At 46.5% G+C, this 17,534-nt stretch overlaps 1 pseudogene; it reads left to right on the forward strand.

Moving 5' to 3' along the window:
* Positions 1–857: 857 nt before the first annotated feature.
* LOC131752247 (serpin A9-like) lies at positions 858–10,825 on the forward strand (annotated as a pseudogene).
* Positions 10,826–17,534: the final 6,709 nt, after the last annotated feature.

Consider the following 17,534-nt stretch of genomic DNA (forward strand, 5'->3'; position numbering starts at 1 on the left):
TGCTCAATATCTTGTAATAACCTGTAAGGGAAAAGAATATGAAACAGAATAGATATATATGTATGTATAACTGAATCACTTTGCTGTACACCTGAAACTAACTCAAGTTCAGCTGTAAAATCACTATACTTCAATAAAAGATAATTAACTATTTTAAAAAGCCAGTGGCAAGGATCCAGTTGAGTAGTGTTTAAACACAGACTAGAGAGGTGTAAGGGTCCAGCGATGGAGATAAAGGAAGGTTTCTAGAGTTTGGGGAGGGAGGTGGACCTTGGAAGTAATAGGGGAGGGGAGGAGTGCTGGGGAAAGCAGGGGTATGTCTGATGGGGGAGGGGAGGCAGTTCCTTTTCTGAGGGTCTCTCTTTAATGTGAGGTAGGCGGCAAGGTCGTCTGGTGTGTGTATGTGTGTGCACGCATGCGTGGGGACATGTGTTTGCGGCAGGGTGAGGAGTCCATCTCAAGGAAAAGGAAAAGGTTGAGACGTTCCCCAAAGTCTGTGCGCGCGTGCGTTGATGGGAGCTCTGTTGCCAGGCAAACGGAGGTGGCTGATTGGGAACTCACAGTGGACCAGCCTGCCTTGCTGAGCCTCCTTCCCCACAGCACTGGCACCGAAAGAGCAGAGAGGCGGCTCATTCCGGGTTTGGGGACTCACCAAAAGTGAGTGTCACAGACACGGCGGCCCCGGGGAACATCGGGTTGGGGAATTAGATGAAGCTCTTTGATAGCCAAGCTAGAAAAGGAGGCAAATGAAGACAGGAGAGGGTGCGTGCTCTAAGGTTAATGGGAGCAGCTGTCCAGGAAACAGGACCAGCTGTGCGCTCCAGGGTAAAGCTGGGGGGCAGGTAAGTTGGGGCCCAATGGAGAAAGATCTTGATCGCCAGGAGCTGGGCATCCCTCCCCAGGTTGGAGGGGAGCCATGCAGGGGTCTGAGCAGGTGGGTGATCCCCGAGATTTGCATCTGGGGAAGCTCAGGCTGTCTGCAGTGTGGTTAGTGACGGGGGCTGGAAGACTGAGGGATTGAGGGGGTGTGAGCCTGTGGAGGGTGAGATGAAGGCAGTGGGGCCTGGGAAGGAGGACCCCAGACGGGGAGAGCACAGAGAGGACGGAGTGTCCCTGTCACCCCGTCAGGCAGAGCCCCGGGCAGGACGCACACGTACCTCTAGACCACGGTCGTCCCCACAAAGAGAGGGGTGACGGTCTTCGTGGGGCTGGGAGAGAGAACGAGTGGCCTCGGGTGGGGGCGGAGAGAGGACAAGCGGGGAAAGAGGTTGGATTTTTTTTTTTTTTTTTGGCTGCAGTGAGAGGCATGTGAGATTTTAGTTCCCCGACCAGGGATCGAACCCACGGCCCCTGCAGTGGAAGTGCCAAATCTTAACCACTGGACCGCCGGGGAAGTCCCAGGAGGTTGGATTTTAAGAGCTGACAGAATGAGCTTTTTTCCTGGAGCTTTTCCCCCAAGAGCACAAAGACCTGCCTCTTGAGGCCTGTGGATGTGGAGCCCAGGCTGTCAAGTAAGGAGCCCTCTCTGAGGCCCAGAGAGCAGCAGCAACTTGCCTAAGGTCACGTGGAGGCCAGCGCCATTGACAGGGCCGGGACTCTGACCAGCCAACACCCCTGAGAGGCTACTAGCTCAGAGGGTGCCCCGTGCTCAGCCCAGATCCCCACTCAGCAGGATTGGGGGCATGGAGTCCGAAGTCCTCCATCAAGGCCATGTCTGCTGATGGGGATGTGGGCTCCCGGGGAGGCACAGGGTGTTAACGGGTGCCCCACCCCACCAAGACCTCTCCAGGATGGGACTCTGGCCCCTGGTAGGATGGCCTGGAGCTCCCTGGTGTCTCATCCCTGAACCTGGCAGCAACTCCCTTCCCCCTGGGCCCGGCCTACAGCCTCTCCCCCTCTCACAGTCGCAAATATCCAGCCACAAGCCCATCTCTCCACCCGGCTCCCAAGTGAAGAACGCAAAAGCACCAGAGCCATGAAGGAGAAGCGGCTTTGATCTATGCCCACCGGGCCCAGGGTGGGGATGGCTTAGGGGCTCAGCTTGGAACGTGTGGCTAAAGAGTCCAGTAGGTGGGTGGATCTATGTGAGCCCAGCTTAGAGAGAAAACTCAACTCTAGTCAAACAGACACAAAGCTACAAAACAAAAAATTGATGCATCAAATAAATGGAAATGGAGAGACATTTGCAGTTTCCTAAAAGAATTATTCATTCAGCAAGAAGATTCCTCATATACTTTCCTCTAATTTTAGTCGTATTTGGTACAATAAAGTGTTATCCAATTTACATAAATTTAGTTTCAACAAAGAGGCTGTTGGGAACGTGGGTATCACGTTGGGACTGGCCTGACATAGGCAAGCGCCCTATTGCTCTCGATCCTCTGAACAACTCTACAGGGTACAGGTAATTATCCCTATGTCACAGAGCGGAGAAAGAAAACTGAAGTCCAGAGAGGTTAAAAACTTGCCCATTGGGGCTTCCCTGGTGGCGCAGTGGTTGAGAATCTGCCTGCCGATGCAGGAGACACGGGTTCGTGCCCTGGTCCGGGAAGATCCCACATGCCGCGGAGCTGCTGGGCCCGTGAGCCATGGCCGCTGAGCCTGCGCGTCCGGAGCCTGTGCTCCGCAACGCGATAGGCCACGACAGTGAGAAGCCCGCGTGTAGCTAAAAAAAAAAAAAAAAAAAAAAATCTTGCCCATCGTGAACGTCAGAGTTGATACAAGCCCAAACCTGACTTACTCCAAAACTGCTAGAGTTTCCAGCTGCTGTCGGGTCACTTAGTCCAAAATCTGCCCGGTGCCAGTCTTGCTGGATGAGGCCCATGGAGGGGGCAGGAATTTTAGTATTCTTATGGGGCAGGTGTGCTAGTGACAAAATCTCTGTTTTTGTTTACTATTGGAAAATGTCCTGATCTCTCCTTAACTTTTAAAGGGCAGTTTTGCCAAATGTAGAAATCCCCTGGTTGACAGGGCTTTTTTTCTTTGGGTGCTTTGAATATGCAATCCAACTACCTTCTAGCCTCCCTGGTTTCTGATGAGAAATCAGCTGTGAATCTTACTGAGGATATCTCGTACATGATGAATCACTTTTCTCTTGCTGTTTTCAAGATTCCTTCTTTAGCCTTTGCTTTTGACTGTTTGATTACGATGTGTCTAGGTTGTGGATCTCTAAGTTTATACTATTCAGATACTGCTGAGATTTTTGAATTTTGTACATGAATGTTTTTCATCAAATTTCAGAAGTTTTTGCACATTATTTCTTCCCATAATCTTTCTCCCTTTTTCCTCTCTTCTCTTTCTGGGATCCCATTATGTCTATACTGGTATGCGTTATGGACTGTCACAGGTCTCTGAGGCTCTATTCATTTGTCTTCATTCATTTTTCTCTCTGTTCCTCTGACTATAATATCTCAATTACTCTATCTTCTGGTTCACTAGTTTTGGGGTTTTTTTTTCCCTTCTGCTTAGTCTAATCTGCCATTGGGCTTCTCTAGAGAATTTTTTTTTTTTTTTTTTTTTTTTGCGTTACGCGGGCCTCTCACTGCTGTGGCCTCTCCCGCTGCGGAGCACAGGCTCCGGACGCACAGGCTCAGCGGCCATGGCTCACGGGCCCAGCCGCTCCGCGGCACGTGGGATCTTCCCGGACCGGGGCACGAACCCGCGTCCCCTGCATCGGCAGGCGGACTCTCAACCACTGCGCCACCAGGGAAGCCCTCTAGAGAATTTTTTAAAAAATGTTTATTTGTTTATTTATTTGGCTGCACTGGGTCTTTGTTGCGGCATGTGGGATCTTTAGCTGCAGCATGCAGGACCTAGTTGCCTGACCAGGGATTGAACCCGGGTCCCCTGCACTGGGAGAGCGGAGTCTTAGCCACTGGACCACCAGGGAAGTCCTCTAGAGAATTTTTTATTTCAGTTACTGTGCTTTACAACTCCAGGATTTCTATTTGTTTCTTTTCAAAAATAATTTCTATCTTATTATTCATGCTCTTTATTGGATGAGACGTCATTCTCATATTTTCCTTTAGTTATTTAAACATGGTTTCTTTTAGTTGTTTGAACATGTTTAAAATAGCTGATTTAAAGTCTTTGCCTGAACTTCCTCAGGAAAATTTCTATTGATTGTCTTTTTTTTTTTTTTTTGGCTGCGTTGGGTCTTCATTGCTGCGCAGAGGCTTTCTCTAGTTGCGGCGAGCAGGGGCTACTCTGCATTGCAGTGCACGGGGCTTCTCATTGCAGTGGCTTCTCTTATTGTGGAGCACGGGCTCTAACCATGCAGGCTCCATAGCTGTGGCTCACCGGCTCAGTAGCTGTGGCTCACAGGCTCCACAGTGCAGGCTCGGTAGCTGTGGCGCACGGGCTTAGTTGCTCCGCGGCATGTGGGATCTTCCCAGACCAGGGCTGGAAGCCATGTCCCCCGCATTGGCAGGCGGATTCTTAACCACTGCGCCACCAGGGAAGCCCTGATTGCCTTTTTAAGTTGACTTTATTTTTAAAATTAGTTTTAGTTTCACAGAAACATTGAGGGAAAGTGCAGATTTCCCATCTACCCTCCACCATGCAGAGCCCCCTCCATTACAAACATCCCCCACCAGAGAAGTATGTTTGTTACAGTTGATGAACCTACACATCATAATCACCCAAAGTCCGTAGTTTATTTTCACTCTTAGAGTTTTACATTCCATGGATTTGAACAAATGTATAATAATATGTACCCATTATCATGGTATCATACAGAGTGTTTTCACTGCCCTAAAAACCTCTGTGCTCTGCCTCCCACCACTGATCTTTTTACTGTCTCCAAAGTTTTGGCTTTTTCAGAATATCATACTGTTGGAATCATACTGTATGTAGCCTTTTCAGATTGGCTTCTTTCACTTAGTAATATGCATGTAAGGTTCCTATTTGTCTTTTCATGGCTTGATAGCTCATTTATTTTTATCTCTGAATAATATTCCATTGCCTGCTTGTACCATAGTTTTTTCATCCATTCACCTACTAAAGGACAACTTTATGTGTCCTTGGAAACTTTTGTTTCCAAGTTTTGGCAATTATGAATAAATGCTATGAAAACACGTGTGCAGGCTTTTGTGTGGACATAATTTTTTATTCCTTTGAATAAATATCAAAGAACATGGTTGTAGGATCATATGGCAAGAGTATATTTATTTTTGAAAGAATCCACCAAACTGTCTCCCCAAGTGGCTGTACCATTTTACATTTCTGCCAGCAATGTATGAGAGTTCATAGCTCCACATCCCAGCTAGCCTTTGGAGTTGTCAGCGGTCCAGATTTTGGCCATTTGAATAGGTATGTAATGGTATCTCACTGTTGCTTTAATTTGCATTTCCATAATGACATATGATGTGAAGCATCTTTTCATATGTTTATTTGCCATCTGTATATCTTCTCTGTTGCAGTATCTGTCAGGGTCTTTGGCCCATTTTTTTAATCCAGTTGTTTGCTTTCCTATTGTTAAGTTTTCGGAGTTCTTTGTATATTTTGGATAACAGTCGTTTATCAGATGTGTCTTTTGCAAATATTTTCTCCCAGTCTGGCTCATCTTCTCATTCACTTGTCATTGTGTTTCACAGAGCAGAAGTTTTTAATTTTAATGTAGTTCAGCTTATCAATTATTTCTTTCATGTATAATGCTTTTGGTGTTGTATCTAAAAAGTTATTGCCATACCTGAGATCATCTAGGTTTTCTTCTATATTATCTTCTAGGTGTTTTATAGTTTCGTATTTTATTTTATTTTATTATTATTATTATTTTTTTGCGGTACGCGGGTGTCTTACTGTTGTGGCCTCTCCTGTTGCGGGGCACAGGCTCTGGACGCGCAGGCTCAGCGGCCATGGCTCACAGGCCCAGCCACTCCACTGCATGAGGGATCTTCCCGGACTGGGGCACGAACCCGCATCCCCTGAATCAGCAGGCGGACTCTCAACCACTGCGCCACCAGGGAAGCTCCCGTTTCTTATTTTAAATTTGGGTCTGTGATTCTTTTCAAGTTAATTTTTATGAAGTGTATAAAGTCTGTGTCTATGTCTATATTCTTTTTTTTTTTTTTTTTTTGGCATATCGATGTCTGTTGTTCCAGCACCATTTGTTGAAAAGACTTTTTGCTCCATTGTATTACCTTTGCTCCTTTGTCCAAGATCAGTTGACTGTATTTATGTGGGTCAAGTTGGGGGCTCCCTATTCTGTTCCATTGATCTATTTGTCTGTTCTTTTATCAGTAACACACTGTCTTGATTACTGTAGCTTTACAGTAAGTATTGAAGTGGGCTAGTGTCAGTCCTCTCACTTTGTTCTAGGATTCCAGCCCTATTTTTTTCCCTTCAGTGACTGCCAGGCTGCTCTATCTCACTGCAAATGCAGACCATTATTTTTTCAGGCTACAAAAGAGCTGGGAAGTGGAGAATGGAAGTAGGGCAAGTTAAAATATCACAAAGCTCACTGTTCTTACCAAGATTTAGTTGTTTTTCTTTAATAAATTATTCCTGATTTTCTGAAAGCATTTGGTTAATTTCCAGAGTTCTAAGAAAGTTAATTCTGACCATTGTTGCAGTTTTCTCATGGTTTTTATGGAGGAAAGAGTTTTCAGAGGTCCTGACTTCACCATTCTTGCTGTCTTCACCTCACTAATTGTACTTCGCCATAAAGACGTCTCTTCTCTCTTTGTGCTGGCCACGTAGGAGAAGCCCTTTAACCCTGCGTATATGCAGGTAGAAGCTTCCCATCCCTGGTGAGCGAGGGGACCACTGTATAGGTTTCAATGATGCACCGGGTGGAACAACTCGCTTTTGGGGTGGATCCAGAGCCAAACTACTCTGTGCTGCAGATGGACTACAGCAGAGACACGGTGGCCTTCTTTGTCCTCCCTGGTGAGGGCAAGGTGAGGCAGCTGGAACACGCCTCGTCAGCCAGGAGACTGGGGAAGTGGAGCCGCTCACTCCAGAAGAGGTGGGTACGTATGCCAATTTGCTGTGGCCCGAGGCAGGTGGTGGTGCACACCCAAGGATGAGGAAAAGGTCATGAGAACAGCCGTTGAATAAGCACTCCTGCAAATCGAGCACCAGCTACATGCTGGACAGTGAGCTTGGGACTGCAGACCTGTTCCCCCTTGAACTTCACGAATACCTGACAGATGAGAAGTCTTACCACCCCCATTCACAGATAAGGAAATAGAGGCTCCAAAAGGAGAAGTGAGTTGCCCCAGGTCACGTAGCTAAGAGATCACTGCAAAAGTAATATGCCACGGTAGCTATTCTGTGCCAGCAGAGCTCACGCTATCGGCCCATTCGATATTGAATTCTGTCGAATTATTGCATAAACACTCAACACACCAATTCACCTATACAATGAGGATAATAAGATTATCAAACTCACAGGTTGTTGAAAGGATAGAATAAGTTACTATTGTTAAAGTGCTTAGAAGCATGAATGAGGGGTGGTAAGTGTTCAATAAATGTTAGTCAGTAGTAATATTCTTATTAGTTCTGTAGTTTTTATGGAGAGTATCAAAAGGGTGTTAATCATAAGATAACAAGGCATGTCGAAGTCTTCTGCACAGTCTCTTAGCAATACCATCATTCCCAGGAGCTCATAGTCTAGGAGGAGAGAAAAGATAGTTTTAGGGATAACTGTAATTCAAGAAAGACAAAGGTCAGTGCGTGGGCAGAGTCCCGTGGCACTTCTGAGCCACGAGAGATCACAGCTGACTCTGGGATTGAGGGAAGGCCTCAGTGAGGTGGCACATTTGAGCCACAGGTATGGAGAGGACATAGGGGCTTGGGAAGGGCATTTTGGTAAAGGAAACAGCACTCACAAAGGCAAAGTGGGGATCAAGGGACACTGTAGGATGTTTCAGAGTTTCCTTCTCCCCTAGACTGCAACCAGGGATGGATAGAGAAAGAGGAGGCAGCACGGAGACTGGGGTGGGGGAGGGGTCTCTAAAGAGCAGCAGCCAGAGCAGAAAGGAGATGGAGACGGCCAAGCCAGTGCAGGAGACAGTAACGGGGGCGAGAGAGCTGTCCCTTGTGCTGGATGTCCCAAGAAGTCCCCCAGTGAGGAATTTAAGTGTTCATCCAACACTTCTGTGTTTTCACTTCTGTGTCTAAGTACATGGCCTTGGGAAAAGAACTGAAACTAAGACTTACCATCTTAAAAATGGAGATAATGTTGATGCATGTGTCTGGGACAGTGCCTGGCACATAATAAATGCTCAATAAATGTGAGCTATTCACTCTTGGTTCAGAAAAAACCATCGCAGAGAAAGAAAAAAGTGTACCAAACTCTAGGCCTACGCTGTTCAATATAGGATCCACCAGCCCCGTGTTGTAATCTAAATTTAAATTACTTAAAATTAAATAACATTTTACATTTACTTCTTGGCACTATCCACGTTTAAGTTGCTTAATGGCCACATGGGGCTGACTAGTGACTACCGTATTTAACAGCACAGGTAGAGAATATTTCCAACTTTGCAGAAAGTTCTACTGAACTTTGCTGCTCCCAGGGGTTAGCAGGGTTTGTCTCAGGAAGGGTGGCGAGAGGCGCACTCTGGGCCAGGGATGGTAGACACACTTCCGTCGCTGCCCAGTGCCACCCCTGGGCCTCTGCTATGGTCACCTTTGCTTGTCCCCCTTCTCAGCTCTGCCCCCTACTTCATTAGGGGGCCCATTTTTCATCCCGTATATCTCCAAAGCTGGACTTGCTCATCCAGGAGGCTTACTTCCCGAGCAAGCTGGGTTGGTGGTCTGGGATGTATTGATCCCTCTAGCAGCAACCAGTGCCTGGAGGAAGAGCGGAGTCTCCTGAAGTGTCACCTAGAATGGTCGCCATGGGCTCGTGATCACATCTTGTGCTTTCTTCTTTTCCACAGGTGCTTAGAGGTGTTCATTCCAAAATTTTCCATTTCCTCCTCCTATAACCTGGAAATATCCTCCCAAAGATGGGCATCTGGGATGCCCTTGACAAAAATGCTGATTTTTCTGGAATCACAAAGAAAGACTTCCTTCAAGTTTCCAAAGTGAGTTGGTTGATTAGCATATTTGCATGAAAGTGTGAGTCGGAAGGGCCTGTAGAGACTGGCTGGTGGAGCGCCCTCATCTCATTGATTAACAACCAGAGGCCCCAAGAGGCAAAGTGACTTCTCTGTACCAGGAGGGCTGGATTTCACAGCTGCCAGGCCTGTGGCTTTATGGCTGTCATACCACTGATACACAGGCATCTTTTATGTCCTGAATTTGTCAGTCACCATGTGTGCCCACATAATGACCCTGTGGCTGGAACCACCCGGCCCAGCTCTCTAGTCTATATGCTGACCACTGTTCCTTTCACTCACAGAGTCCAGCCACGCTGGCCTTCTCTTAGGTCTCTTCAAATAAATGTTCCTAAGGTCCAACTACAGTGCTCTGAGACTCAGATGTCTACTTGGCAGGCAGCTCTGCTGCCTCAAACCCACTGCAGATGAGTAGCTGTCCCCTGGCATTTGACCTCACCTCCCTAAAGCCTAGGTGCTCACACCGAGGTCATAATGTGGCTGCTCATAGGCCATGAGTACCCTGTAGATGTGTTGTGCTTGGTCTGCAGTCAAAAGAAAGGAAGAAGAAAGGGAGGAAGAAAAAGAAAAAAAGAGAGGGAGGGAGGGAGGAAGGAAGGAAAGAAAAGAAGGAGGGAAGGAGGGAGGAAGGGAGGAAAGGGAGCTGACTTCTAAAATGTAACATACTGGACCTAAAATTTTAGATTCTGATTCTCTTCATTGAACATTTACTATGTGCCAAGCCCAATTCCCACATGGCAACAGTGAGGCCCAAACAGTCAGCCCAAGGGAGCCCTCCAGGTGCCCCAGGTGCCCCCTGCTCTTATAAGACATCTCATCATCTCATGGGGGTTACCTGCCCCTGTCCACATATGAGTTTCTGATCCCCAACCTAATAATTTATTTTTATAACAGATTATAATGGTCAGAAGTGGTCCTGGGCCACAGAAGGGGATCTTTGTCCCCGGTGTTCAGGGCAAGAATGCAGAGAGGTCCCACTGCAATATGATGACCGTAATGAACCTTTCCCATGAGATGCTTTTCTGCGCATATGAAAAACAGTGATTAAAGTTAACATTTAAAAAAAGAAAAAGAAAAACAATGATTGTAATTGTCGGGAGTTCTCCAGCCCCCTGCAGTTGGGGAGTACATTAATTTCTTCCCTAGAAGACCAAGCAGGGGTCCACCATGTAGTAATCCCTAACCTAGGTCTCCTGTGCAACAATTGTAGCAATTACAATTGCTGGTAAGTTCATGAGCACGTGCTTTGTAGGATCTTTAACTCCCTGGATAAACCTGTGGGAGGCATGCAGTTATGATCATCCTTTAATAGAAATGAAAATTGAAGCACACAGCACCCAAATAAGTCTGGGAGGTGGCAGAACTGCGACTCATTTAAGTCCGTGCTGAAGGGCCAAGTGACCAGTAACCACAGCAGCTGCAGTTAGTTGAGCAAACCTAATGCCAGGTATCACCTTGGAGCCTCTCGAGGGGGTGTCCCTGTTCCTAGACGAAACAGCAAAACCCGGTAAATGAAGGTGTCTGCATGCGGACTGCTGATGTTTATTTTTCCCTTGGCAGGTGGCCCACGAGGCTGTGCTGGACGTCAGAGAGGAGGGGACTCAGGCTGCAGCAGCCACCATCCCCAAACTTAGAGCCCAGTCCATGGCCCTTCTGACTCCACCGTCTGCTTCAATAGGTCCTTCATGCGGCTGATTATAAACAAAGCCACACAGACCATGCCCTTCCTTGGGAAATGTGGGAACCCCACTAAGTTCTAGGTGGAAGAAGCCCTGTCATCGGAAGACACACTGACATGCACAGAAAACGACCATCCACGCTGCCTGACGCCCCTGATGTGGAAGCGAGCCGCCTTCTGCTGTAAGGTTCCACCTGACCCTGGCAGAGCCGCCTTCAGCTCAGTCATCAAAGGCAGCAGAGGTCCCGGTCACAAGCCAAAGCCCATTGACCTCCAGGTGCTTTTCCACAAATTCTCCCAGGTGACTAGCTTCATGGAACAATTCTGGAACAATTCCTCGGAGCCCCTGGGAAGGGTGACATATAGGTCAGTCACCTTCATTGCAGAATTACAATAATGAGTTCAATAAACCCAAAGTGTGAAGTCAGCCAGCAGCAGTGTTCCCACACGCCTCTAGGGTCTTCCCCTGAAGGTGGTCTATCTTGCTAAGTGGCAGTGGCTGGGTTGCTAATATGTGACATTTCAGGGGCTGCACGCATTCATTCATCCACTCATTAAACAAAAACGTATTGAGCACCTACTACGTGCTAGGAGTCAACCAGACAAACAAGTCCCTGGCCAATTGGGCCTCCATGGGGGCAACAGGCGGCCACCACCGCAACTGTAAGACCAAACCTGTAAGGAAACCTGATTGTTGCAGGTTACGATGAGTGCCGTGAAGGTACGGCATAGGGTGATTTGAAGGAAACGAGATGGCGAGGGGGGTTTCTGTGAGCACAAAGGCTGAGTCTGCGCTGAGCAGGTGCGCTGGAGGGACAGCAGGGTGCCCTTGTGGCTGGGCAGAACCAAAGGTCAGAGAGGTAAGGGGAGGTCAGATCGCGCAGGGTGTTATTGGCTAAGGAAAGGAGTCTGGGTGTGTGGGGAGAGGGCATTAAACCAGCGCAGTTTCTCAAACCGGAAAATGAAGGGTTAAGGTATGGGCTGTGAAGACCTCTCTGAGTCTGTGCAATGGTTTTCCATCATCCCGGCTCCCGCCTTCCCGGCTCTGACGCTTTCACACACGTACACACAGCCCTTGCGTTCGTCCTCCTCCCTGCTGGTTGGTAGTGACGATGGCCTGGCTGCCTGACTCTGCTTCCTCAGGACCAGAGGTGCAGAGGGTGCAAGGGCCGCGGGTGTCGGGCAGAGACGGCTCCAGCATCCTCCCTCCTCCCCCATCCCAAATCCCATCTGCAGGCAGGCCGTTCTGGCTCCTTCCTTTTCAGATTCTGAGGGCACCAGTGTCCCACACCACCTCAGATGTGCTAGGGGGCCTCACGTTGTCTTTTCCAAGTTCTTTACACAGAAAGAAACGGGGACTTCCCTGGCGGTCCAGTGGTTAAGACTCCACGCTTCCACTGCAGGGGCGTGGGTCTGAGCCCTGGTGGGGGAACCGAGATCTAAGTTCTAATTGATCCAACGTTCCAGATCCACCTAGTGTTGTCGCTAGTTAGCCAGAGCATGGCAGCCACCGCTTTTGAAAGCTAACTCCCCCTGCAGTGTCTATTGCTAACGGCATTCCTCGGCTGTTAACTAACTATCCCTAGAATGTGAATAAAAACAATTGCTACCTCGCTCGTGTCTGTGCAAGGACATCACAGAAATATGGTCACTCGGGACATTGGAACATCTGGCTTTTCCAAGTGAGTGTTTCTTCTCCACCTGCCCAGTCACCTGCCCAGTGGCTCCACGTGCAGGCATTGGGGTGAGTTGAGTACCTTCTGTGGACCAGACACAGCACTGAGGCTGAGGCTACAAGGAACTAATCCTGCCTCGTGGGGTTTACAATCCGGAGTGGAGGACGGGGAGATACCGTAAGCGATGGGTCAATACGGCCCTTCACGAAATTTTAGGACAAGAATGTGGAGCTGCTGATGTGACTCGAAAGCATCCGCTTGGGCATAAGCACTGAGGAAGCCCCCCCCCCCCCCCCGAGTGCAGCACAGCCACCTCACGTGGTACCACTGCTCCCTGGGGAACGGCGGCCACCCATGTGCTGAGGCAGACAGAAGCTGGGCCTGGGGATGTGGCATCCGTGACCCCCCCACCCCAGCTCCACCCCCGTGCGGGACAGTTGCACAGCACCGGGACAAAAGGGACCATGGAGCTCAGGAAAAAGGATTTCAAAAGCCTCCAGTTCCAGCTCCCAGTCACGGTTGGAAACCCAGGGCTCGTGCATCACTGGGTGGTCATGTGAGTCAACACAGAAAGTCCTCAGGACAATGTCCAGTGAAGGCTAGCCATTAATGTCATTGTTCTTACTGTTTCCATATCAGGAACGTTTGAAAACAACAAGGACGTTTCTTTCCTGCTCCTTTCCCAGCCGGGAGTTGAGAAGAAAAGGCAGAAGCATTTGTGCAGACTGTTGTGCCCGCCGGCATCCTCTGTCCCACTCAGACCTCAGGACCACCCACACCCCCAAAGGGTCCCTTTTCATTCCCCGGTGTGGGGCTGATCTCTGGTACTAATATACCCTCACTCCCCCCGGCTCAGCAGATCCCACAGAAAATGTGTTCAGAGGCCCAGCTTTAAAATGAAATACTATGGGGCTTATTTATTCGTTGAAGCCCCAAATTACAATCTTTCTGTACTAAGGAACTTACATAAAATGTACTTAAGAAAGGAGGCTGGTGTTGCTGTCCTTGATAAATAATGTCATTACCGAAGACGAGAGGAAGCATTAAAAGAGTTTTTAAAAGCCCTCATCTCTGAAAGTTTGCTCGCTACCCTTAAGTCCAGGATCTACTACCAAAAGAGGACATGACTGGGTTAGGAGCGCGGCTGTGGTGTCAGGTAGACGTGGGTGGGTGTGAATCCCAGCTTTGTCCCCTGCTAGCTGTGCGACTGTGGGTGAGTTACTGAACCTCTCTGAGCCTGTATCCACAGCTCTAAAACAGGAGCAGTAATAATACTACCTGCCTTGGTGCGACTGTTGTGAGGGTTAAATGAGATACTGCAGATCAGGTGTGACACTCGGTGCCATGCGGCGCAGGGGTGACCACTGGTGCTATTCAATGTACACAGTGATCTAGGCAGAATGAGGGCTGGCAGCCCCACCTCCTCTAGCTCAGAAATGCCCCGAGGGACCCACGGTGGAGAGCGATGGCCCTTGGGAGGGAATGGGGGCTTCTCTGTGAAGATAGGGTCCCTCCGAGGAATATAACGTACTCATTTGTTCATTTACTCAATGTCTGTACACCTACTGTGTGCCAGCACAAAGGAGAGAATCATGAATTACATACAGATTATTCCAACAAAGATTTCACAGCCTCGAGGAAATGAATCCAAGTATTTTGTGAGCCAGCGTGATGAGAGGTGAGCACAGAGTATTATGGGGGCTCACAGAGCCTAACCCAGCCCAGGTGGAAGGAGAGAAGGGTCGCTGTCAGGAAAGGCTTTCTCAAGGGGAGATCTGAGCTGAATCCTGAAGAGTCAGTAGGAGCTGAGTTAGCCTGAGAAGGAGGAGGAGTGGAGACAGGGTTCCAAGGCAGGAGGCACAGTGCCTGGCTCCCAGGGGACTCAGAACCCCATAGAATGTCAGATGTCAGCCAGGAGAGCATCATGTATTGGGTGCGTACTGCGTACATACATTAAGTCATCAAGCTCTCGGAACAAGCTACACAATAGATACTATTTCCTCCATTACAGAGGAGGAAGCGAAGGCTCAGAAAAGTGAATAACTTGCTCAAGGTGGCCCCGCAGACGACAGTCAGGGCTGGTGTTCACTTCCAGGTCCATGTGACCCCAGCCCACTATCTTTCCCACAAAGCCTGCCGCCACGGCCCGTCTTTCTATTTTTTAAAATAGCTTTATTGAGTTCATAATTTGCATACTGAAAAATTCACCCATTGTACATGTATAATTCAATGATTTCTCATTCATTCATATCATTCTGCAGCATCACCTCTATCCAGTTTTAGAACATTTTAACTACCAAAACATGTCCTCAAGCCCATTTTCAGCCTATCCTAGCACTCATTCTCAACTCCAGGCCACCACTAACCTGCTTTCTCTTTCTAAAAAATTTACGTTTTCTGGATTTCTTATAGAAGTTGTATCTTACATAGTCTTTTTTTTTTTTTTTTTTTTTTTTTTTTGTTACGCGGGCCTCTCACTGCTGTGGCCTCTCCCGTTGCGGAGCACAGGCTCCGGATGCGCAGGCTCAGTGGCCATGGCTCACGGGCCCAGCTGCCGTGGCATGTGGGATCTTCCCGGACTGGGGCACGAACCCGCGTCCCCTGCATCGGCAGGCGGACTCTCAACCACTGCACCACCAGGGAAGCCCTTACATAGTCTTTTGAGTCTGGCCTCTTTCACTAGACTATAATGCTTTTGGAGTTCATTGATGTTGTGGCAGGTATCAGTATTTTACATTCCAACCTGCAATAATGTATTAATATGAGGGTTCCAGTTTCTCCACATCCTTATCAACAATTGATATTTTCTTTTGTATAATAGCTATTCTGATGGGAGTGTAATGTTATCTCGTCATGTGTTAAATTTGCATTTCCCTAATGACTAATGATGCTGAACACATTTTCATGTGCTTATTAGCTATTCATATGTCTTCTTTGGTAAAATGTCTATAGAGTCTTTTGCCCATTTTTTAAAAATTAATTAATTTATTTATTTTTGTCTGCATTGGGTCTTCTCTGACGCGCATGGGCTTTCTCTAGTTGCGGCGAGCAGGGGCTACTCTTTGTTGTGGTGCACGGGTTTCTCACTGCGGTGGCTTCTCTTGTTGCAGAGCACAGGCTCTAGGTGCGCGGGCTTCAGTAGTTGTGGCTCGTGAGCTCTAGAGCGCAGGCTCAGTACCGGTGGCGCGCGGGCTTAGTTGGTCCGCGACATGGGGGATCTTCCCGGACCAGGGCTCGAACCCGTGTCCTCGGCATTGGCAGACGGATTCTTAACCACTGCGCCACCAGGGAAGTTCCTTTAGCCCATTTTTAAATTGGGTTGTTTTTCTTTTTATTGTTGAGTTATAAGAGTTATTTGCATATTCAGGATACAAGTCCCAACTTAGATATACGTTTTACAAAAATTTTCTCCCAGTCTGTGCCTAGATATTTCATTTTCATTATGTCCAAAGCACCAAAGTTTTAATGAAGTCTAACTTATCAATTTTTTTATTCTTGTATAACTCATGCTTTTGGTGTCAGGTCTAAGAAGACTTTGCTTAAACCAAGTTCACAAAGATAATGTCTTCTGTTTTCTTCTAGAAATGTAATGATTTTAACACAAACTTAAATCTGTGGCCCATTTCAGTTGAATTTGGTATCTGTTGAGAGGTAAGGCTATAAGCTTTTTGGTTTTACTTTTGCAGATGAATACTCAATTTTCCAAGCACCATTCGTTGTAAAGACTAATCCTCTCCCCATTTAATTATCTTGACACCTTCTTTTCTGATATAGGTATTTAAAGTTATAAATTTCCCTCTAACAGCTGCTTTAGCTGCATCCCATAAATTTTGAAATGTTGATTTTTTCTTGTTTCATTTAGTTTATAATATTTTTACTTTCCCCTGTGATATTTTCTTTGAACCATGAGTTATATAGAAGTGCTTTCTTTGTTTTCCAAATATTTATGGCTTTTTCAGATTTCTTTCTGTTGTAAACGTGTCATAGTCAGACACCATACTTCTTATAATTTCTGTCTTTTCAATTTATTGTTAGACCTGTTTTGATGACCAGACTATATACTATCCTGAATTAACATTTCCCATCATTTTAACCTATTTATGTCTTTGAATCTAAGCTGTGTCTCTTGTAGACAGCATGTAGGTGGGTCTTGCTTTTTTATTCAGCCTGACAGTTTGTTTCACTTAAATGCAATGTTTAGTGCATTCATATCTAATGTATTTATTGATATATTTGAATTATGTTTCACATTTTGCCAGCCTCATGCCTTTTTTGCTTTTCTGTTCCTCCTTTATTGCCTTCTTTGGGGTTAAATTTAAAAATTTAGTGTACCACTTTAATTCCTTTTTGAAAATTTTTTTCTTTTTGTTGGCTTTAGGGATTACAATATACACCTTAACTTATCACAATCTACTTCAAAATAGTATTAATTTAGGTAAAATATAAAAACTTGAGACCAATATAGCTTCATTTCCCCCTCCTCCTTTTTACTCTTATTGTATATATATTGTGTGTATATATGGTATAAATGCAACAACACATTGTTGTATTTATTGCTTTACAAAATCTTATGTATTTTAGAGAAGTTAAGAGAAGAGTGAGAAAACATATTTAGAGTCTCTATATTTACCTACATATTTACCATTTTTATCATTGTTTTTTTCTTCCTGTAGATTCAGGTTACCATCTGGTGTCACTTCCTTTCAGTCTGAAGGACTTGCTTTAGTATTTATTGTAAAGGAGGTTCTCTAGCAACTATTCTCTGAGTATTTGTTTACCTGTAAATGTTATTATTTCACCATTTTTCTATCCAGTTTTGCTGGATAGAATTCTTTGTTGACAGGTTTTTCTTTCATTCAGCACTTTAACTATGTCATCCAACTGCATTCCTCCCTCTATTGTTTCTAACTAGAAGTCAGCAACTAATTGTTTTGTTATTCCCTTGCATGTGATAAGTTATTTTTTCTCTTGCTGCTTTCATGATTTTCCCTTTGTCTTTGCCTTTCAATAATTTAATTATGGTGCCTAGGTGTGGATCTCTTTGAGCTTCTTGGATTTGTAGATTAATGTTTTTCCACCAAATCTGAGGAGCTTTCCATCAGTTATTTCTTCAAA

Source organism: Kogia breviceps, chromosome 3, assembly GCF_026419965.1.
Source record: "Kogia breviceps isolate mKogBre1 chromosome 3, mKogBre1 haplotype 1, whole genome shotgun sequence".
Taxonomy (NCBI): Eukaryota; Metazoa; Chordata; class Mammalia; order Artiodactyla; family Physeteridae; genus Kogia; species Kogia breviceps.